The sequence below is a fragment of the Vidua chalybeata genome, chromosome 3 (genome assembly GCF_026979565.1).
Source record: "Vidua chalybeata isolate OUT-0048 chromosome 3, bVidCha1 merged haplotype, whole genome shotgun sequence".
In the NCBI taxonomy this organism is placed as follows: domain Eukaryota; kingdom Metazoa; phylum Chordata; class Aves; order Passeriformes; family Viduidae; genus Vidua; species Vidua chalybeata.
In genome coordinates, this window is record NC_071532.1 from 4,092,046 (window position 1) to 4,115,426 (window position 23,381).

At 41.5% G+C, this 23,381-nt stretch overlaps 1 protein-coding gene across 15 annotated transcripts in view; it reads left to right on the forward strand.

Annotated features, from left to right (window-relative positions):
• EHBP1 (EH domain binding protein 1) overlaps positions 1–23,381 on the forward strand; it is a 205,945-nt gene that overhangs the window by 46,644 nt on the left and 135,920 nt on the right. The window lies entirely within an intron of this gene.

Below are 23,381 nucleotides of genomic sequence, written 5' to 3' on the forward strand. Positions count from 1 at the left end.
GGTGGCACCAGCAGTGAGGAGTGTGAGTCATGAGCTGCTCCCTGGGGTCCCTCTGCACATCCTATGCTGTGGCAAGCACATTTCTCTCTCTCTCAGGATTTTTCATAGAGGTGCACACAGAGAAAGAAAACAGTTTCTATTTCTGCTCCTTGTTTTCCCATGTGGAATGTGTTTGGAGAATTGTTTAGCTGGGGTGATTGCTTGGTTGGATTCTGGTGAGGATTGTTTGAGCCTGATGGCCAATCCAGCCCACCTGTGGCTGGACTCTCAAGGGAGGGTCATGAGTTGTGAGTTAGATATGGTAGTTAGAACAAGTAGGTTTGTAGTTTTAGTATCTTCCTTTCTATAGTATATTAATGTATTACAGCATAGTTATAATAAAGAAATCATTCAGCCTTTCTGAACTGGAGTTGGACATCAGCATTTCTTCCCACTGGGTTCGCCTGCATTTTACAATACTGTGCCTCGTGTGAAAACCCAAAAGCTGCTCCTGTGAGTCTCCAGCTCCTCCAAGCCAGGAGCTGAGGGCTGTACAAACAGCAGGCTTTGCCAAAGTGCAGTGCTTGACACTGCATGGAGCAAGTGCTTCATGAGGTACTTTTTTCCTTTCCCTTCTCTGTTCCGGGCAGCAGCTTCCGCTCTGGGGCTGCCTGGCTGAAAAAAGGGGAAGCTACTTTACTCAGGGTTTTCTTGAAAAAGAAACTTTGTCTTCAAATATGTTTTAAAGGATTGTGGTATCAAGACAGTGTTTATTGCTCATTAATATAGTTTCATTACAGACTGTTTCTCAGTAACATATTTTTTATGTTGTTTTTAAACAAAAAAGAAATTGCTCTTCTACCAAGTAGCACTGAAGTGTGGGGAAGCAGTGGATTTTGCATGATACCTTTTTCTACCTAAAAATGCTTCTTTTTCTTGTCAATATTGGAAAATGATTTGAATATCTAAAGCTAAGGTTTATTATCATCATCAGTAACTGAAGATTTAAAAGGGCTGAAAGCAAAGTGCTTTATTTATAGTTTTGTTTTGAATGTCAAGTTTCTATTTTCACCTATGCCACTTGTTAACACAAAACATAGTTTAGTTACTGTTTCCTGGAGTTTCCTTTTTTTTTTCCTCACATAGTTTATTTTAATCAGGGCAGTCTCCATCCCCAGCTGTCACCATACAAGTAGCTCTGGATAAAACAATGTCAGTGTATTTCTCAGCCAGCCCCTCTGGGTATAGCTAGATTTCCTGTGACGTTGCAGATGATTTTTTTTTCCAGGGTTTTATATGGGGCATGTAGACTGAGCTTCTTTACATGTCAGTGTATTCCCTGTAGAGGGGGCAGCAGACCATCTGCTGCCTGCTGTTCTTGCTCTATGCCTCACACCTTTGCTGAGCTCTGCAGTCTTTTGTGATGTGGGAACTTCTTTACAGTTGTGCTGTTAGTCCATCTCACAAAAACTGCCAAATAGTCACTGGTAGGCAGATGTTTATTCTTTGATTGGAGGATATAGAAGTAATATCTTATATATTTAATAATTTTACAGCAAAAATTACTGAGAGCTAAAGAAACTATAAAACTGGCTGCTTTCAGTCACCTCTTTCTCCTTATTTTTTTTTTTTTTAAGCTGGAAGAGATGGAGAAACTCTTTTCCCAGGGTAACAGCTCCACTTAGTGGTGGATGAAAACATGTTCACCGGTTCGAGCAAGTCCCAGATGTTCCAATGGCTGGCTGACATTCCAGAGCATGGGACATTCTAAGAGAGCCTGTTAGAAATAGGGCAGCCAGGGAGGCAGGAGGTTTTTCTCCTCACTCCTTAAATTATAGGCGTTTACCTTCTTCGGGCCTAAAGTGTATTTTGCCTGGTTTTACAACAATGTATTTGTCATTAACCTGCCAAGATCAGGTCACCTTTGGGAAGCATGGGGACATTCAGAGTCCTTTGGGATCTTTTCTGTTTTGTCCAGGGATGTTTTCTGTCCTGCTAGGCTGCAGGGCTTCCCTTCCTCTTTGGTCAGCAACACTCAGAACACAAAATACTGAAGTCTGAAGAGCTTAGGCATGTGCTTTAATTGTGAATTCTGCTAGAAATTTTGAGTTTGTTTCTTTTTTTAATTAGCATTAAATTGAGTCTTCAAAATAATTTTGTTATGCTTCACTATGGCTGGACAAATACCAGGTAGAAGAGATATACAGCTGCAGTTTGATGTCTTTGCAGGCAGATGCTGCCAAATTCCAAACAAGTTTATTCTGCACTTTCAGATGGATTTCTAAGTAGTGATGAGATGATTTGTGCAAGAAGGCCATGCTGTAAATGAAAAGGAAACAAGATACTTGTTTTTTGTGGTTATTTTCTTGTTTGGGGTAAACGTACATTACTTCCATGATCCTTTATCTTGATTATTGTAGATTTTTTTGTGGCTGTGTTTTTATTGCCCTAGTCACTCTGTATTTATATTCTAGTAGGTGAACTTTGTCATCTACTGTATGTATAATTCATAAATAGTTTGATAATAGAGCAGTTTCTTACCATTTAAATCTTGGTATTCATTTTCCATCAACTTTTTCTATGTCTTTATCTCCTTCACAGCTGTGTTCTGTGTATATTTACTGATAACTTTCTTGTCTCTAATTTAATCTCTCTTTAACCACATTCTGTGTAATTGATTATCTGCTTTTTCTCCATGAGGCAGTTCTTGGAATTCTTTTGGTGTTTTCTTATGTTCTACTGAATTATAACATTGTGTGTTCAGGTTGGCTGTTGCAAGTAGGAGAGCAAGAAATTCATAACTAAGAAAAAGACTTGCCCATGTGCAGAGTGGTAGCAGGCTTTCAAAATCTCACAGACTGCTGTTAGTGTATTTTGCCTATTCCATTTAAGGAGCAAGGATGAGTTGCCTTCTATTTTATAAGCCCCTTGCTCTAGTAAGTGACTTTTCCTCTCATAGTTTCTGTGGATAACTTGAATATATGCTGTTTCCACACTTGGTTCCTTTCACTGTCTGAGCTCATTGAGTGTCCCCTCAGAGGTGCCAGGAGGGAGGGCAGTTTTGAAACAAAGACTGCACCTCTGAGAAGAGTTCAGCTGACCTGAAGTTTTGGGCTGTGTTTCTTGGTCTCTGCAGATTACTTAGCTAATGGAATGAGAAAGGGATAGGAGGGAAGAGAGGAGGTTTAAATTGGTCCAGAGATGTGGAAGCTTTCACTGGCTCTATGTACAAGAACCTTGTCTCAAGTAAAAGTATCTGAAGCAATGGAAAAAATGTCATTTTGCTTCCTAGCATGCTCAAAGCATGGAAAAGTACATAAGAACATCCACTGAAGACAAACTATAATGTTTACTTGTTTGCTGGCAGTTTTGTAGACAGTTACTTCCTACATTCTCAATGAAGCTTAAAGTCATGGAATGTTTTCCGACTTGAAACTGCACAGACTATGAAACAAGTTTCCCAGCCTTTTGTCAAAAATATTTCTGAGCCCATGTTTGTGTGTCTAATAGCATAGTAGTATATTCCAAAGTTCATAGTAGGCTTCTCTATCTTCCCACCTGTGCTTATGTTTCACTGTTGTCCATAAGTCATTCCCAGGGCTCAGGGCTGTGGTGAGCAAGCCCTTTCCAGTAGGAAATTCCACTGGCAATAATTGCTGTTGTTCCTGACACAAATTGTAGCCCTCTTTTTATATGGCAGGCCTATTAAAACTTGGTCTTTGCTAATTCCAGACCTACTGATTTGGCAGAAGAATGGAGAAACATGCCCCACCTGTTGTTGAAGCTTTGCTCATACATTCCTGTGAGCTGGAGCTGGAGGCAGCCTCACCTGTATTGTACTGTTGCCCCAAGGCAGCATAATTCCAGACAAACACTTGCCTAAACAGTTTTAAAAAAAAATTTAAGATGGGCTCTCTGCAGCATTGCCAGTCAGCCTCTTCCAATGGTCCATTGTCCTTGTGGGGAATCATTCTGGCCCAGATCATTGTTGATACTCTTCAGGCTGCTCTTGATTTTCTTAGCAATTACAGCTCTGGAGAACAGAGTCTGCTCTCAGTGGCTGGGGGCTGCCTCCTTCTGGCCTCTGACTAATGGAGCCCAGTAATGTGACAGTGTTTACATGTGGGATTTCACTCCCCGTGATTGCATTAGCAGGTCATTAGCATTCTCCTTCCACGGATTCATTTATGAGAGTGCTCGGTGTCCTGCCCTGCTCCTGCTGCCCATGGCTTTCAGGAACTAGCTGTGCCCAGCTCTGCCTGCACTCTGTCACCTGCCTGGGGAAGCATTCCAGGCAGAATTTCCAGGCTGTTCTTATACTGAGATCTAGGAAACTGGACTGACTTCTGCATCTGTCCTTTTTAGGGAGTCTTCGAAAAGGCTTTGATGCCTTTTTAGACAGTGTTTTCTAATGATGCCTTTTTGAATAGACCCACTGAAACTTCTGGAATGAGAGAAAAAAGGAGTCTAGAGTTTGCTGTTCACGCTTCATTTTATTGATACATGTGTGTTCTTTTTGTAGTTATCATCCCCCAGTCCACCCTTCCCCCTGTTGCCTCTGAAATTCTGGATCATGGTTGCTCATGATGACTTCTCATTTTGAATGCCCTGGAGCATGTTTTATCACTCACAGATTTGGGGAGATTATTTCTCTCTCTTGAAATGCCTGACAGGACACCACTAATAAAGGTGATAAATAAGGTGAAAGTAATGGGAGAGGGCAGGTGGTGGGACATAGAAACGAATTTCTTTCTAGTCTTAATGGAGACCAATTTTAAATGTGATACAATAAAATGAGGTATTAGCAAAAAGTTACATTGTCATCAGATACAGCTCTGAATATGTTGTTTTCCAGATGAATCTTTTAGAGAAATAACTCATTTGAATAGGAGCAGTAATTAGCACAGAATTTTGGTAAAAGCATACTTTTTTACTGGGTGGTTGAATATCTGTTACTATTGTACTGCTGGAACACGAACTCTGCAAGGGCAGGTTTTGCCCTACATCCGAATGAAAGCCCAAGTCTGATCTTCCCACCTGTTTCTGGAAATAGATGTTGGGGAGCAAATGCCAGCATAACACAGGGAATTGAAATTCTCAGTACTGCCGATGCCACTTGCTGGAAGAACCTGGGGGAAAAGACTGACATAGGAACAGGATGAATTCCTTACTTACTGATCAGTTGCTATATCAGAATCTATTGCAAAATCTTGGATATCTCTTCTAGTGCATCTTTGTACCATGTGAGAGCTCAAGTTTAAATTGGCTATTTCCTTTATTTAAGAAAAAGTAGTAAAAGCCTCTCGATGCATTCATTTTGTATTTTTTGCTTGAAGTAATCTTTTGCTTAAAATAATAATTGATTTGGTTAGCTTTTTTCTGAATTAAATGTCTGCATTTAATGTATTTAGGATAGCTTATAGTTCAGACATGCTCTCCTAGTCCTTTAATTCCCCTGTCATATTCTGCTGTGTGTGATTATGTGAACTGTGACTAGCTGCCTGTGTAAATTAGGCTGAGTATTCTGGTTTAGATATAGCTAGGAATTAAATGCTGCTTTGTCAGCTGTCTCACTCTTGTTCTGCTTTAAATGTAATAGAGATTCAGAAAACCTGTTTTACTTTTAGTTTTTGCTTACATTAAATATTTAGCACTTTGTTCTAGTTGAGAAATCTCCAAGATTAGGCCTTTGGAGCAAAACTTGCAGAAATTGTTGTCTTGATTGGCTGCTCTGGTTGTAAAGGAACCAGGGTAGGAAATCTTTCTTGGAGGCCTGATCCTGTGCTTTTCCAGTAATACATTGTTGTTCCTTCTGTGCTCCATGATGGCCTTTCTGGGTAGTTTTAACCAAAAGGGAAACACAGTGACTCCAGAAAGGAGCAGGAGAGAGGCTTCTGCACAGAGTGGGTCACTCTGCTTTGGGGTGTCTGAGGATGGGTGACCCCCCTCTGTGTCCACACTGACCCTACAGGAGTCCCTTACTTAAACAATCCCCTTGGATTTGGCATCTTCTCTGAAAAGTACAGAAGATAGTGGAAGTGGATTGCACACTTGAGTTCTGCTGGAGAAATTCTGCACCAAATGCTGTAGGACAAGTCCTCTTGTATTTAGGGCAAGTGCGAAAGACTGTGGGTGTTTTCCCCTCCACATGGCCCAGCACAACGGGGAGGCACCAGCAGCCCTGGTTCCAGGCAGGCATTGTGAGGGCAAGAGCTCCATAAACTTTTTTGAACAGCACAGTTAATTAATTGATATTTTGACCTACAGCCACTCCTGTATTCCTGCATCCTCCTTAGGACATACAACTTACAGTCTGCAGTGTCGTTTTCCTTCTGACCAAAACAAGACCATGCCCAGATCACCTGGAATTAGGGCCACTGTGAATCCTTTCTGACATTAATACATAATAACCTATTAAAGCAGAGCTGAGAGATGACAAAAATCTTATTTAAATAAGAATTTTAGAGAAATTTCTAAAATAACTCCTAATATCTAATTAACTTCTTATACTTTTAATAGCTTTTTTTATCCTGAATGAGTGTGAAATGTGAGTCCATTGATGTCTTCTCTACTGTTTTTTTTTCAAAAATAGTTATGAAAATTTTCCTTTGGTATTCGATCTTCATCTCCTAAATGAAATGCAGTGCCCAGACTGTGCTTTAAATAGTGTTGTTTCTGATGCTGTGTTAATAGCTGCACTAAGTGCATCTATAATATCAAATATAATTTGGCAGATGGCAATTTTAAAAACTATACTGCAGCATTTTGGCTTAACATTTTCCTGTGAAGGAGACATTTCATTTTCTGGATTTATGCTGCAGTTACATGGGAGGATCCTGCAAGTGGCAGCTGGAAAGAGGAGGCCCCTGGGCTCTGGGCAGAGCATCCCGGGTGTGAGGCTCTGTGTCTCACAAAGTGTGGTACCGTGAACATACATGGCAGCATTTAATTTATACAGTTATTATTGGTTCACAGCAGTGAAGTACAACTGTTTTCTAAATTGCTTAGGCCCATTTTGTTTGGGTTTTTGAGGGGAGGCTATTTCCTGCTAGAAGAATCTGTCTCCTGTAGCCAAGTTGTACAAGGCAGCTGATTGGAGTTGCTATCAGTGATGTCCTTTGCCAGCTGGAGGGGGGAAGCTGATAAACAAGGCAGACAGCTTTGGAAACAAACCTCTAATACTACATTAGGCATGTTTAAAACCAGCAGTGTGTTTCAGCCACTCTTAGCATATGTTTATTCATAGGAAATCAGCAGTGAAACACACTGGCCAGCGTGTGCAAGAGTCTGCATGAGGTCGTTTCTCTTTCAGACATCAAATACATAAGAGTGTCTTGGTAATTGTTTTACAGTGGGGTTCTAATCATACTCCAGGCATAAAGTGAGCCAAGCAACTTGCCTTTTAATAGAAAAGTGTTTGCTTTTAAGCTTGTTTAGCTTGCCCCATTTTTTCTGGTTTTCTGTGTCTGAGTGTGTTTTTGCATCTCCATACAGTCACGGCTGTGTGTTTGCTCTTGATGCGGTTCAGAATATCATTATGTAAAATACCACTGTCTGGGGCAGCATTATGATGGATAAATTTCATTTTTGACCTGGTAGCTGTATGGTGTTAAAACAGCAGCATATGCTGCTGCCATGTAGTGCAAAATACTCAGTATGGAAAATGGAAAAAATGGCAGTGCATTTAATGAAAAATATTTTTGACATAAGTCACCTTCAAAGGCAGATAATCTGGGAATCAAATTGAATATTTTGGTTGATTTGAGATAATACCTTGCAATTGCATGTGCTCAAGGTATGGAAATACGTGTCAAAAAAAGAATTAAAATATCCATGATTGTGTAAAATGTAGCTCTGCATTAAGTAACTGGATAGGATTGTACATGCAAGCAGTTGTAATTTAACTGAGAGCATATTATTTAAAAATAGTGGCCAGCAGCAGAACTATAGCCAGCTGACAGGAAAATAAGAGTTCTGTGCTCCTGAAAACCCTTGTTATTAGGGAAACCATCTGGCAGTGTAATAGCTCTGAGTGTTATTTCTTTCAGCCTCTTATCTTTGGTTGTTAGCTGTCTTAATAGAGTTTAATATAATAGAAATTAATTGACCTCCATAACTTAATTGATGCCATTTCATTCGTTTCCCTCCCAGCATATTCTTCATTCTGAATTGATGCTACACCATCACATTGTGTTTTTCCTGTGAAGTTTCTCCTTTCTTACTGTTTTGCATTATCAATATCTGAGCTAAATGGCTTCTTGAACCTTGACAGGCGGTAGAAACAAACTTTTTCTGGTTTAGCTTAAGTATGGTGGCAACCTGAGTCTTGGCTGGAAAGATTGCTTGAATAAAATGGTAATGAATAAGTTGCTGTAAAGGGCATTTTGTAACTTATCAGTGTTTTCTCTGTTTCCACATACTAGCATAAATATAAGAGTAAACTGAATATTTGCCAAATGTATGACTCATAAAGAGTTGCATCCCTGAACTCAAAGGTTGCTGTTCTGAGCACAGTGGACTGTATGTCCAGATTCTGGCCAGGACAGGGTTAATTTTTGCAGTCTGGGAGGGAAACAGAGGAGGATGATTTTTCCCTAGCTTCTCACTCCTTTTTCCTCCTTCAGGCCTGTTACAGCTTTTGAGAATTTTCTATTTCCCGTGGCTGCTAAGGAAAGCATTTTGTTGTTGCTATGTCTGCTATGACTTCTCAGTGCAGTCCACACCTGCTTAGTCAGGACAGAGATTTCTGGGCAGGTCATTCAAAGATCTACCCCAAGGATGGACAGTCATAAGTGCCATGGAATGTGGGAGAAAAATGGGCCAGTATTTGGGGAAATTCTCTGCTCAGATGGTTTGGAAGTTCACACCCTGAACAGCAATGGGACCCTGGTAACATGACAGAATATTTGCAAGGAGAATGCTGTGGCAACTCCAGAGAGGAGCAACTTATTGCAGTGTGTTGGGTCCTGGCTGCTCTTCAGCAGAGACAGTTCAAGACTAGACAGCACCCTCAGGAGGAGGAGGAGGAGGAAGAAGTCAGACCTACAGGCACCCTGGCCACTCAAACAGAGCTGAACCAGAGGGGCAGCCTGTAGCAGTTGGTTCTGTACAGGAGGAGAAATCCAAAACCAAATCAGTTTGCACAGTGAAGGATGAAGAGGAAGCAGGGCCCTCACAACAGGAGGAAGAGCAGGGCCAAAGATAATCACCTGATCCCTATCGCAGACAGAGCTGTGAGATAAAGATCTCAGCCACCAGACTGGTGAGCCCCTGGTGACCTGGCTGCTCCAGTGCTGGGATATCACAGCCCATGGTATGGAAGCCAAGCACCTGGGATCCCTGGGATGTGGCTGTTGACAAGGGGATTGGGAAGAGGACAGAAGCTCTGAGTCTCTGGAGGCCACTCCTGCCAGGTGTGCGGCAAAGGCCTCCCAAGGATGATCTGGTGGTGCACACAGGCAGGTGGAATGCCATGGAGGAAGGTACCTGAGACAGTCAGCTGTGCTGGAAGTAACCTGTAAGGGTTCAAATTACAAGAGTCCCCTGCAGATCCAGATGAGGTCCAGAGGGCACAATCCCCATGGTGGAAATTTGTATGGAGCGTGCCACTGTTGTGTGCCAGCTCACTGGCATTGATGTCAATGAAAGGAGAACAAGCAGTGCTTCAGGTGACTGCCCTACTCCAGCAATATGAGAACCATCTCTTTGCCTCCCTAACAGCTTGTGCCTCAGCTGAGGAAAGACAGTCCAAGACTGTGGACAGACTGGAAAGACTTGAGCAAGTTAGAGAGGAAATGTTCTGTGTCCCACCAGTACAGACCAGAGTCTCTGCTACTGGGAGCCAGCACCCCTTGCCTGAGACAGGGGGTTCACACCACAAGGTACCCTGGGCTTTTACCTGCATGACCAGATGGAGGACAGGAGGAAGGGGGATGGAAAACCCACCTCTGCCCTGGCAACACGGGTATGTGAGTTGAGAGGAGGAATGGCCACCACAGGAAATTCTTTAAGGGTAAATGCCACTCCAGTTTCCAGTGGGCAAGTCCTCAGACACAGGAGGGGGCAGGGAATGAGTGGAACATGGCTGGGAGAGTCTCAGTGGGAACACTGAATCAGGGAGAGCCATTCCTTAACCACAGCACTAGCCTTCAGCAATTTTATATATATATATATATATATATATATATATATATATATATATATGAAGCATGATTCATGTAAAGGCTGAAGATGGTACAGTTGTGTGTTATTTCTGCTTCTGGAGGGTTTTCTGTAGACTAGAACTGAGAGCACACCAACCTGCCCTTCCTGGCAGTGTGGTAGGATGGCAGACTGAGCAGGCTGGATGGCAGGTTTTCCAAGTTTGTTTTTAATACCATGTGCAGCATAGCCTGAGATAGGAAACAGCTGTGTCTGACTCTGAGGACTTCACCTGCTAAAACTAAATACACTTACTAGTTTTCAGAGATTTTCTTTAAAGACTGAGTTTTTATAATAAAGTTTTAGTGATTTGTACTATAAGAGTATTCTGCTCAGCAAGGGATAAGATTAAAGAAAGTATTAAAGCTTTCTTCCCTAAAGCAAAACAATTCCATGAAACAGTCTCCAGTCAAAGGAAGGCACAGCACAAAATTCAAAGAGCACATGCAATATTTACCAAACCAGAAGTGATGTTGAAAGTCATGTGAAGAATGTGTCTCCTGTTTTCATCTGTAAAGTAGATCCCTGAAATGAAAATTAGTTGTATTTGAATTTTTTTTCCTGTTGAAAAGTGAGAAATTATTTGAAATGTGAGATTTGGTAGTGCTTTCCACTTTCGAATGCTAAATGAATTCTGAAAAGAAAACAAAAAGAACATAGAAATCCACTACCATCAGAAAATGAGAAGTCCAAGATGCAAGACATGGCTAATGACAATGACAAGGGGAGACCAAGGGAGACTGGATGGTCAGGCACTGTGGGCAGCAGGAGAACATGGCTCTTCAGCTTTTTATACTTTGGAGCCAAACCCTTTCAGAAATGAAGAGGATTGTGTCTGTCTTCATCAATTACATTCAAATCATATTTTCTTGGTATTTTCATTGCAACTGCAAGATGGAAGGTGTTATTTTAAGTGACAGCTGAATTGCTGGAAGTCATGCTGTGGGATGGACATGATCTGGGAAGACACATCTGGGGAATCTTTAGTCTCATCCCTACCATGCAAAACTTTTCTGTGTCCCATGGCATGTGCAAAGCTTTTTCCCTATAGTAGCAAAATTGCCACAATTTTTAGAAATACACCACTCTTTTTTATTGGGGGGGGGGAACCTATCTTGGTGCACTGAAAAGTGAGAAGAAGGAAGTTGAGGGAGATAATCTGCCACTCTTCTCAGTTCTGGAGAGGCCTCATCTGGAGTGCTGTGTCCACTTCTGGGCCCCTCTGTACAAGAGAGCCCTGGAGTGAATCCACACGAGGGCTCTGGAGATGTTGTGGGGACTGGAACACCTCAGTTATGAGGGAGGCTGAGCGAGCTGGGCCTGTTCAGGCTGAAGAAGAGTGTGAGGGGTTCTTACCAACATAGATCAGTATTTGGAGGAGGGTGTCAAGAGGATGGAGCCAGGCTCCTCTTGGTAGTGTCAAGCAGTAGGATGAGAGGCAACAAGCAGAAACTGGAGCAAAGGAAGTTCTACCTGAACATGAGGAGGAAAAGCTTTACTGTGATTGTGACTGAGTGCTAGAAAGGTTGCCCACAGCAGTGGTGGAGTCTCCCTCAGTGGAGATGGACATCCATCTGGACAATGTCCTGAGTAACGTGCTCTGGGGGGACCCTGCTTGAACAGTGGTCCTTCCCCACCTTGCCCATTTGGTGAATCTGTGATTCTTTGAAAGTGGGCTTTACTTGGTTTGTGGTCGGTAGTTTTTCTACCTGTCAGGCAGAGATGAGTTGGAGTAACAGGCTGTGGTTTTAGAGCTGATGGTATGTGGCAATACAGTACCTGTATGGAAAGGCCAGTTGTGTGGGTGGGATGGAATGCTCGTGCTGAAGAATGATGTATCAGGGCATGGTTGCTTCAAATTGCTGAGTAATGCTGAAGATACTCATCACTATCACTGCCACGAAGAGCTCTCACATTGTCTTCAAGTTCAGGATGAGTAGGGATTAGCAATCTTTAACACAGTTTGATTTGAAACTGGGTATGGTGGCACAAGAAATTGTGGTTATTCTTCCCATCTTGTGTGAAACCCCCACTCTGTGACACCCTTCTTGTCCCACTGCTAGCTGGGAAGCTTTTGACTGGTTGTTAAGACTGGTCTCCACTGGTGCACAGTGATGAGCAACGTGATGGCAGAAATTCTGAAGCCTGCTGATCCAGACTGGCGAGAAACAGGAGCATCTTCTGTGTGGTGGTGCCAGCTAATAGGCTGGACCTTAGAATTTGAAAGGGAGGAAATGAAATGGTGTGGGACCACTATCTCTTAGCATCTGGATTTCCCCCAAAGCTTTAAATCAGGGCAGAGTGTAAAGCACCCTGCACAGTGTGTCCTGGTGAAAGCCCGTGCAGAACACTAACTTTGCATAGTGCTGGCAGTGTGCTACAGCCACTTGATGGCAGCCTTTGATTTGGTACATGCCTCATTAGCCGGAGCACAGTGCAGTGTGGCTGTAGTATTTGTAATGGAATAACACGTAAGAACTAAAGACTGCAAGGTATCTGGTTAATGTAGAGATGAAATGAATGAAACAGCAAGGCTAAGCTTTCCTGACCCTTCATGAGAGAATAGATGAAAAAAGGAAGAATGAGGTATTGTGCCGAAGGGAGATGATGAAATTCAAGATCCACACACATAATCTCTGGCTCAGCCTCTGAAATGTTAATCCCTGGCTAGAATTATTTGAGCTGTAGATTGCAATTTATCATCAAAATGGCACTGTGTCAAACAATACTTCTTGTATGTGTGATGTTTAGAACTATCCAATTTTAATATAAAATGGTTCACAGAGCACTGTCTAACATTTAAGTAGCAACTCCTTAAGCTCAGGATATTTTTGCTTATTTATGTAGACTTGTGGTAATCATGAAGATTTCTATTCCATAGATCACTCTTCTGGTCTTTTACCCACAGAGTATGTTTGAGAGAGTGACCTGTTTTGATCAGAGCAATGACAGGTGATGGGACTACTTGATAGTAATTCTAACACAAAGTGGCCAGGATGGTTTTTTTTTGAGGTGCTCAGTTAATTTTTACAGTGAAGAAATCTGCCAAAAATTTGTTGATGGCTTGGAAATCCCCAAGATTTAAGAATAATGTTTTGCTGAGTTGTGCAAACAATTGTTTTGAGGTTAAAAAAAAAAATTCTCATTATGTTTTACAAACTAGAATGCCCTTCAGGTTTTTCCTTTACTTGCTTTTAAAGTATGCCAGTAGAGGGAGTAGAAAAATTACCATCCAATAGGATAAAACATTCAGCACTAAAATTCAGCCCTTTCTCCTTTAGAAATCTTAGTTTTCATACTGTAGTCTGTTACTGAAAATAAAAGAAGATAAGCACAGTTCAGATAGTTTCTGAAATGCAAGGTCATATGAAAGAGCATAATTATTAGACAAGAATGTTTAAATCCAAATATATATATATATATATATATATATATTGCAACAGCAGTTTTTTCCCCCTAAAACTTACGTTTTTTTTGAAAATCACAAAGTTATTTTATTGTTACACCAGACCCCAATGTGTTTTAGTGCATGCTAATTAATTAATTTCTCTGCATTTATTTTGAAAAGCTTCCTCTATATAAATGTGCAGTTAAATCGTGTAAGGCTTCTGCAAGCAGCTTAAAACCTGGGAGGAGCTGTTCCTCACATTTTTTTGCTTGGAAAAGGTGAGAGACTGAATGAGGAGAAGGGAGGAAGTGGCATGTGAATCATGCCAGCCTGGCAAATTTGTAATTCCTCTGTGGAAATTGTTTCAGAAAGTGCTGAGATTTGAAGCGGAAACTGTTTGGGATCTTTGCGTGTTTAAAAAGTCTGTTTCTCTGTGGCTGTAATTAAAATCCCCTCTAAAAATCTGCCAGAATCAACAAGAGATTTTCCAAGTGTTTGGAGTGCTTGGTTAGCAGGTATATGCCGGGTGCTCTGGGATCGCAGGCCTGACTGAGCAGTTGTGATGGCTGTGAACTGAACTATGAAGGAGACATTTGTCTTGGAGTGGGACCTTTTGTGTTAATCCTTCCAACCTTTATAGCTGAGCATTTCGGGATGATATTTAGCCAACGAAGAACTTGTATTGTGCACTTGTGATCCCTCTCCATCAGAAATGGGTGACTGTGTGGAATAACTATCAGTCTTTGATAAGAATTATTATTTTATTTTTTATTTCTCCTGCACTGTGGCCATTTTTCTTCAGAGGCTGGTGCTTTAGTAGCACATACTGTTTCTAGATTGGGATTTATAAATGGGTACTCGGGAGATGAATGTCATTACATTGACTGTTTCTGTTTATTTCTGCATGCAGTTGTTTTCTGTACACCCAAGATAAACATGTTATCAAAGTATTTCTGAGCATAGATAGTCATGTCTTAAAATTACACATACCAGTGAAGCTTCACTGCTGCCTGCACAGCCCAGACACAGTAGGCATGGAGTATATAAACACAGTCGCTGGTTTTGCTGCTTTAGAAAAGGTATTTTTCTCCTCTGGCTGCCTTTTGCATGTCTCTGTGGTGTGAGTTGCTACATAAGATTGCTGGTTTTGGTTTTTGCTGCTACATCAGCCTTGGTATTTTAGCTGTTTGGGCTTGTGCTCTGCCTTGCTGATGTTGTGCCTCCGTGTGAGTTCTGTGAGTTACAAGGAGAGCAGTCATGCTTTCAGAAATGGGCACGGGACAACACTGCACAAAGGCATATTTTGTGCTGTAGCATCTATTTTTATTAGATGGTTAAAGTTTTTGCAACTTAAAACCAGTCATCCCTTACTTGAGTCTTTGGTTTTGGGTTTCTTTGGGTTAAAAATAGGTTTGAAACTTTACATCTTTACTAGAATCAAGAAAGCTGTGCTTCAGTCTTTCACACGGCTGTGAAAGATAAGGCTGGTGTTTGATAAATAGGGAGTTCAAATTTGGTGTGGTAGTGGCCTTTAAACCAGGTATTCTGACCCCTAAATTACCTACGAATTTGAAGATCAGATTTGATTAATTTAGTAGCACTGAGCTATTTAAATGTTTAAACTTCCATTACATTCAAAATGCCTGATTAAAATTCTTGTGTCCCATTTTGCAGCATGGTGCTAATTAAACGTAGAATCTGTCTTTAAACCAGAAATTGTACAGAAGCAAGTCGCAACAAATCTTGATAGTGTTTTGTGTTCTGGCTGGAAGTGGTATGAAGAACAACTTTTAGATTTTTGTGGGATGTGTACCTGGATTTCATTGTCAGGGTTTAAAATTATTTTCTTCTAAGTAAAGATTTCAAGTTGCTGTACATAAAAGGAACAAAAGAGTTTTTCAACTGCTTGTCTCCAAATTTTTTTTCCAAGTAATTCTTCTGTATTTTAGAGCTGCAGATACCAGGAAAGAAAATAAATCCACATTTATGTACAGTGCCTGTCGATTTTTTTACTGAAGCAAAGCTAATGGCTGTCAAAAAAACTTCTTTCTGAGCTTACTGTGATGTCTGGCTTCTGTATTTCTTTATAAGGAGTGTACTAAAAATAAATAGTGGCAATCAGTCTCTGTTATGATTTTAACTCAAAGTTTATCTATCAAGGAACCCCAAATTTAGGTGCCTGAGCAAATTTTGACTGCAGAGCATCAAACCTGAACAGATTTTTGCTGTACACGTTGTGAGCTTCTGCATTCCTGAGCTAATTGGATGTAAAGTGTCACGTAGAATTGTAGTATCTGTTGGTGAACTTGGGCAGACAATAATAATTACTAGGTTGAAGCTTGTTTTCTGTTGAAGCCCAACAGTATACCCTAGTTTTTGTTTAGGATAGGTCTGGTTTAATGCTAGTTTACAATTATTACTCACGGGGCATTATCATTTCAGATCTGTGCATCTACTTTTAAGGTACGCCAATTGCTGTAATTAATTAAAGTGCTGCAGATGCTGCTGGTTAAGCCAATTTAAAGAACAGAGCGTGAATTTCCAGTTATGTGAGCTAGATAATGATAATGCCTTAACGTGGCAGTCGCTCCTGTGAGCCAATTACTGCTCAGATAGCTGAAGCAGGGCTGTGGTTCACTCTCTGCCTCCGTCCATTCCGAGAAGACACGTCTCCTTTTTTATGCCTTTTGCTGCTGAGTAATCTCAGTTTTCCTCCCTGGTTGTGGGGTGGTCCGACTGACAGCTTTTACTCTTAATAAGCTTAGAGGTAATAATCCCAGTCCTGTAGGTCACATGTACAATATGCCTTTTAGTTTCATTTTTTCCTGCTCTAGTTTTGCCAAAACATCAGGCTCTCTGTAATATTATACGAGTGCTGTTGCTGACTACCTGGGACTGAAGCACTACTTTCTGATAATTGATTAATGCATATGTCTCATAAGTGCTTCTACGTAACAATAATCATGAGATTAGGCCTGCTTATGTCTGTTGGGTTTTTTAGGTTTGTTTTTCTTTTTTTAATTTACTTTTATTGTGGAATATTTTAAAATATGGATGGATCAAATATTAAGTTAATTAGCACTGAGATTTTTTTCAAATCCTTAAGTTATGCTGACTTCACAGCCAAGAAGTAGAGAATACTTCCATTTGAGATACTCTGTATTTATTAATTTATTCTTGTGTTTGTTTTAGATGGCAACATGACCTATTAATAAACAAGCCATCGGGATCATCTTTGCCTTTTGTACACATGTGAATTTATTTCTAGGGGAGCTTCAGAATTGTTGACAGTGCTTGTGCCTGCAGCACTCCAGGAATGTTCGTGGGGTAGCTGCAGGGTGGAGAATAACATCCTTTTAAAATAATCTGTAAAAACTAATTATTTGTATTACTTTGTAGCACTTACTTTTATGAGTTATAAATTGTGCAAGTCTAATAATAATAATAAATTCAGATAGTTTTGAAAAGTGGGAAGTGATGTAGTATGAGCCATACCTGCTGTTCGACTTGCCAATGCCCAGTTTAAAGTTTCAGGCTTAGACTGGGGAGAACCTGTGCCATGAAACATTTCTGTATTTTCCAGGGCAGCTCTCTGACTTGTGCCAGGTACGTTTGAGCAGGGCTGCTGATGTGCCAATGCCCTCAGGAGTGGCAGCCCCTCAGCACCACGGAGGGGCTGAACCTGGAGGAAATGAGTTCATCTGCAAAGTGGGGAGAGAGTGGAATTTTCCCAGAATCGAAGCAGAAAGAACAGGTTTTCATCCTGGATCTGTAAAAGAAAAGCCTTAAAGGTCTGGGAGGCCTCAGGGAGCCTGGGGTAGGTGCATGGAGAATGGGCCCTGGAGAGAAACAGGGGAACATTGTTTCGTAGTGCTTGAAGCTTGGGCCCAGATAGAAGGAGGAGGAAATTGGCTGCGAAGGAGAGTCCATAATTTCTGTGAGGGAGTGGAAGAGAACAGAGTGCACTACTTAGACATCTCTGGCCTCATTCCAGAGAATGGAAATAAAGACAAGAAAGTGCATGTGAGCATTTATTGCTTTGTCCTTTTGTGTGTTCTTATGTGACCTGCAGCAAAGGAAAAAAAAAAAGTTTTTGGAGCTCCTTAAAGAAAAAAAAAAATTTTTTGTCTCAGTGCAACCATCCTCTGTCTGCAAGGACAGGGAGCTGAGTTCACACAGGCTAGGACAGGAAGAGTAAATCTCCACACAATACTGCATAAAAAAAATGCAGCCCCATGTGATGGCTGAACAGTTCTCAGTCTGCTGCTGTCAAAACAGGTGGTTTCTTGCTCCATCCTCTCTGCTCCCCACTTTGTGGACAGCAGCCCCTCTGTGTGCCCATGCTGGTGCTCACCTGGCCTTAGGAGAGCTCAGTCTGACCCAGCTGAAACATTGTGGGTTTTTTTTTCTGGGTGTTTTTTTGCTGGTTTACTGAAAGGAGCTGGGTTGTGAAAGAAGAGCCAGTAGAGTGCCACGGCCGGTGCAAGGCAGGAGCCTGTGGCTGGAAAAGTGGGATTGGGTTTTGGTTTGGAGACAGGCACTGTCTGATGGCTGCAGGTAGAGGTTGTTCCTGCTCTGGGTGAGGCCCATGAGGAGGGGATGGATGTTCCTGGGACCCCTCATGCTTCTTGTGCCCTGCAGGAGCTCCCACCCTGTGCTGCAGCGTGGGCCTGGCCGCCTTTGCTGGCCCATTCTTGTTCACTACCTGCACCATGTTAGTGCTGGAGGGACCTTCCTCCACACTGGGCTCTTCCAAAACCTGCCAGCTAGCAAGCATCTCCCTTAAGCATCTCCCTTCATGGGGAGCAGAGACCTTTTGCTCAGAGACCACGCATAACCTGCTTTGGCCAAATTTCCATCTGTTCTCTTCTGCTGTCCTCTCATCTAGCGCTGTGATATTTCAGGGGCGCCTCCAGAAATCACCTTCTTCCATGTGGAGCACTAGCTGTCCTTTCTAAGCCCAACCTGCATCAAGATTTCCTTGCTTTGGCTCTTTCTAGCCTCATGCTGTGGTAGGACTCTCTCTTCTTGGCAGTGAACTTGTAAACTCTAAGTTCATGCTTTCATTTTGGTGATGTGTAAGAAAGATACTGAAGAGACTTATTTTTGTGGCATAGGAACATGAGCAGAAGTTTTATAAGACCATCAATTGTTGTTGAAAGTTTAGAAAAGAATGAATGTGTGGCCAGACCTCCTCCTAACCTGAGTAAGAGCTGCCCTTACTCTGTATAGCTACACTAAAAATAAATCCCCTCTTGCAAAAGTATCACAACGCTCTGCCTGCGTGCGTGTTTCTGTGGGCTCGTGCTTGTTTTCATGTGCTGTAAACCCCAAGATGGAATCTCCTGGTTTATAAGGGCTAATAATTTGTTCCCAAATTTAACAAGGTGCTTAATCACATGGCTTTCTTTAACTTGATTTAATGACAAGTGGGTTGTGTACTGAGAGTTAGGCTTGCACCTAAATACCTTGCTTAACCGTGGTGCATCCTTTTTGGTGTCGCTCTGTCACTGTGTTTAAAGGATGTGGAGAATTTATGGGCCTTACTGAGGAGCATTTGTGCACGTGCTATCCTGTGATACCTGGGGTCAGTAACAGCAGATCAGGGCTAGGTTCTCAGTTATGACTAGCTGTAAGTTTCCATAAGACTTCTCCAATACCTCTTTATTTTTGTTGAATTTTTGATGTAGTAAAAGACAAATCCTAGAATTATGGTTTGTTGTCTGTCCTTCATTTTGCAGTCTTCTTTAAAAAAAAAGTTTCGTAGTGCAAGTTACGTTTAAACGAATCAAATTGTGGGGCAGAACTTGAAAATTCCTTTTTATTATATCCAATTTGAAGTAACTATTGTTGTTTGTTAAGACTGTACCAGATTGCTTTGGGACACAAAGCTTTCACTGCCCAGTACTTGCTGAGAAGGAAAAAAAAAAAAAAAAAAGGCAGCTGTATCAAGTTTTTTGCAATTAAAAATCTGGAAAAACTTGTTTAAGAAACTATTAGCCCAAGAACATGCATCTTTTGTCAGTATAATATGCAGCTCTGAATACAACTCTTTTTATCAAGAGTGCAGTGTTTCATATTTAATCAACGTAAAATTGAGTGCTTTCCTCACATGAATGTAACACAGATCAAGTCTCAGCCAAAGCAAATAAAAGAATGAATGCTTTGTTAATCATCCATAACTAATTTGTGCATACACAGAAAAAATGAAATCTGTTTTTGACAAGACCTTTTTCATAGGAACAGCAAGGGAGAATTGAACATGTAATGTGCATTAGTAAAAGAGAATAGCAATGGGAAGATCTGAGATGTTTGCCTCAGATGACTTCAATTTCTTGATAGTAACAGTATTTAACAGAAACCTAAGGTAAGAGAAGGGTGGGTTTTAAGTTGTTTGCCAAAATGTAGTAAGACAAATCTATGCTGAAGCAGACATAGATGGATTCTTGTATGCCTTGCTATATATTCATAAGTATTGCAGGGAACTGCCACATATCTCTGCGACAAACTCAGCTAATAGATAATACACAGTGAAGAAAATGTTAAATGCATTGCTTCTTTGCACAGGCAATATGATTGTGTTGCTCTACTGACAGTGTGGTTATGGTTGATGGGGCAGCTTCATTACAAGCCCCTGTTTTCAGGCTATTGCAGCTTTAACAAAAAAAAAAAAAAATCACCCATTGGACTGAAATTTTCTATGCTTGTCAGCCTAGAGGTGAATTTTACTTTAAGTACAAAGTTAGAAGAAATCCATTTAGCTATTTCCCTGATTGAAACAAATTTGGAGGGAGGGAGGGATGGGCTTTCAAAAACTTGAGGTTTATGTTTATTGCTGAGATGCATTTTGGAATGCTTTATGTTTATCCTTGCTGGTAAAAAATATACGGTGTTGTTTATAAACACAGACATAAATAAATAAATAACTGCACCTGCACCACACACCATTCCCACTGCTGCGTGTGCACAGGGTGTGACAGCTGAGGTGTCTGACAAGTGTGAGCATGTCCCCATTCCAGCTTCACACAGATGTGAATTTTCAGCTGCCTCCCTTTTGCCCTGCTTGTATTCCCACCCTTTGCCCCTGCTCCTTCCTGCTGGCATCAGACTCAGCCCCCCCGTCCGCAGGACGCCGCCGCTGAGATCCGCAGAGCCCAAATTTTTTTCTCCTTCCTGAACTCTGCAGAGCAGCCTGCTGTGCACAGGAACCATCCCCTGCCAGCCACACTGCTCTGACATAACAGCTGGGAGGAGACTTGCAGATTGAATCTCTGTCACCGAGGTTCTGCCCCTGATAGTGAGCTGCAGGTTTGGATAATAGAATTAGTAATGAAGTGGCACGAGAGAATAGTAATAAAGAATAGTAATAAGGTATGAGTATGAAGAGTAGTAGTAAAGGGTGAGAGAACTGTCTGTTGGAATGGAGACACTTCCTTGAAAAGCCAACTCTTCTGGAGTGGGTGTTGTGATGAGGATCACAGGCACAGAGCTGAGGGCAGTGGTGGCCTTGCAGTGTGGTGGCAGTGGGAGATACAGGGAGAGGGAAGAGCAACAGCAGGTCCAGCAATTTCTCTGTATTTTGAAGCACTTTTCCAGCTGTGTTGTGTCCTGTTTTTGTTAGGTGTTCTGGTGATTTTGGCACATGCTGTGGAGCTGTGAGCAAGATGCAAGGGAATAAAAAGAAGCACAGTCATGAATTTAATAAGGAGATACATTCATGCTGCAATACTATTGCTGACATGTTCACTTTGAAGAACATTGTCCTGTCTTTCATGAAGTGGTCTTTTAGCCTAACTCTGAGAAATTCCCAAAGTGATCAGTGGTTTGACCTGGAGTCTCTGGTTCTGCCCAGAGGAATGTTCATGGTATGAGCATCACTGCTCAGCACACAGCCATCAGGCATTACAGACCATTCAGCCATTTGCTCTGGGCTTTTGCAGTTAAGGTTCAATTTTCAGTACAGAAAAAATATAAAGTAAGAGTCAATAATATTGACACTCTTGCAGGCTTTTCTCTGTCGTAAGCCTTGCAAACTTTGTCATTTAACATTGTGCATTTGCTCTGTGGAAGTTATCTTCAGATGATAACAACTGGTTGATGACACACTGATATTTTGCAAATCCCATTTTAACAGGTTATAACTATGCTGAATAATTAAGTCTTTCTCTGGAAAGGTGAATGAAAGTATGTAAGCTTGTTGGAGCAGTTAATCTTTTCACCTTGTTTCTTCTTTGAGGAGTTTTACCTCAAACTTGCTTCCTTGTTGGAGATTACAAAGGAGCTGAATAATGTGCTTACGTTTGCAAGTTTGTTTAAATAATCAAGAGTTAATTCTGGGGCCTGTATCACATATGCCTTCCTGCATGGTATTTGTTTCCTCAGGACAAGGTTTGTAGGTAGGCATAGCCTGAGGTGCAGAAACTGTTCTTAATATTATATTGAATTCACATTAAATATTCACTTCTCAGCTTGAGGTATTATTTCAAACACACCTTTTTAACATTCAGGATTCTGGGTATTTGTTTTGAAATGACACCAAGATAGAGTAAGGAAATTTAGAGTCTGGAATGGAAAGAGAAAAGAAGCTGAACTAACAATAAATCAGTAACTAGTTTACCCTTTAAAAAAAATAATAATAGTCAATTATTTTTCCTTAAAGACTGGCTCTGTTAGGGGACATTAGCTGGACATCTCTCTTTTGTAGCTATTTGAAGGTGCATCAGCACCATTCATGGGAGACCTCTGCACACAGCAGAAGAGTGAATTGTCATGATGGAGGCTTCCTGTCAGGCAAAGTAGAGCTGAAGTGCCAGGCATTGGTAGGTGAGCTTAAATGTAAATTTTGTACCAGGTATTGCCTATTATTTTAAAACAGAAACCAGAGAACAGCCTGTGAGTCCCTTTAGTTGATACATGAAAAAAAAAAAAGTGGAATTATGAGCTGCTAAGCAGTAAATAAACTCATGGTTATGAAGTCAGCTACCCTGTCCTCCCCCTGGAAATAGGAGGTCACATAAAATAAGTGTGTTCCTTACTCCAGTTTTTGATGAAAGTTTAGGAGCTAACTTTAGCATCTGCTGCTTCTCCTTCTCTAACATTAGGTAAATTATCTGTATTTCTACTTCGTGTTGAAGCTAACTGTACAGAAATACAGCAAACTCTTGAAAAGCAGGGAGGAACATGAGTCCAGCCCAGGGGAATGCTGTCTGCAAGTGCCTCAGCTGAAGCAGAGCATGGGAGCTGCTCCTGGAGGCAGGGGGCTCAATGTGAGGGATGCAGCAGCACAGAGCTCCCAGGAAATCAGGGACTGCTGTGTTTTGCATCCAGTGCTTTTCTAAGAGCCTCACCTGCCACGTGTCAGCAGCAGCTCAAGCCTAGACTTCCTTAAATCTGCTCCTTTGAGAGGAAAGGTTTGAGGATTTAAACAGACAGTTGGTGATAGTAAGTTTCTCTGCCAGCTTCAGCTGAACTTCCACAAGCTTGTGGCCCACGTCCATGGCAAAGTAAAACTGTACAGGAGTTTACAGTAGGAGTTACTTTTATAGCTTTTGTGTATAAGAATGATTTAATCTTGATGGCCTTTGCTTGCTAATGATCACTATGTAGTAGTTCCCACAGGCTTGCACACAGCTGTACCCTGTACCTTAGCAGACCTGGGGGAGATGGTCACACCTCTGGCTGCTGTGGCTTTTGGGGAAAGGAAGGGAGCAGACAGTCCCAAAATGTGGGGTGATCCCAACAGCAGAGTGGATGGCTGTGAAAGGGAAGCAGAACCATTGGGGCATTAGTGAGCTCAGCACGTTGGGATCTAGAG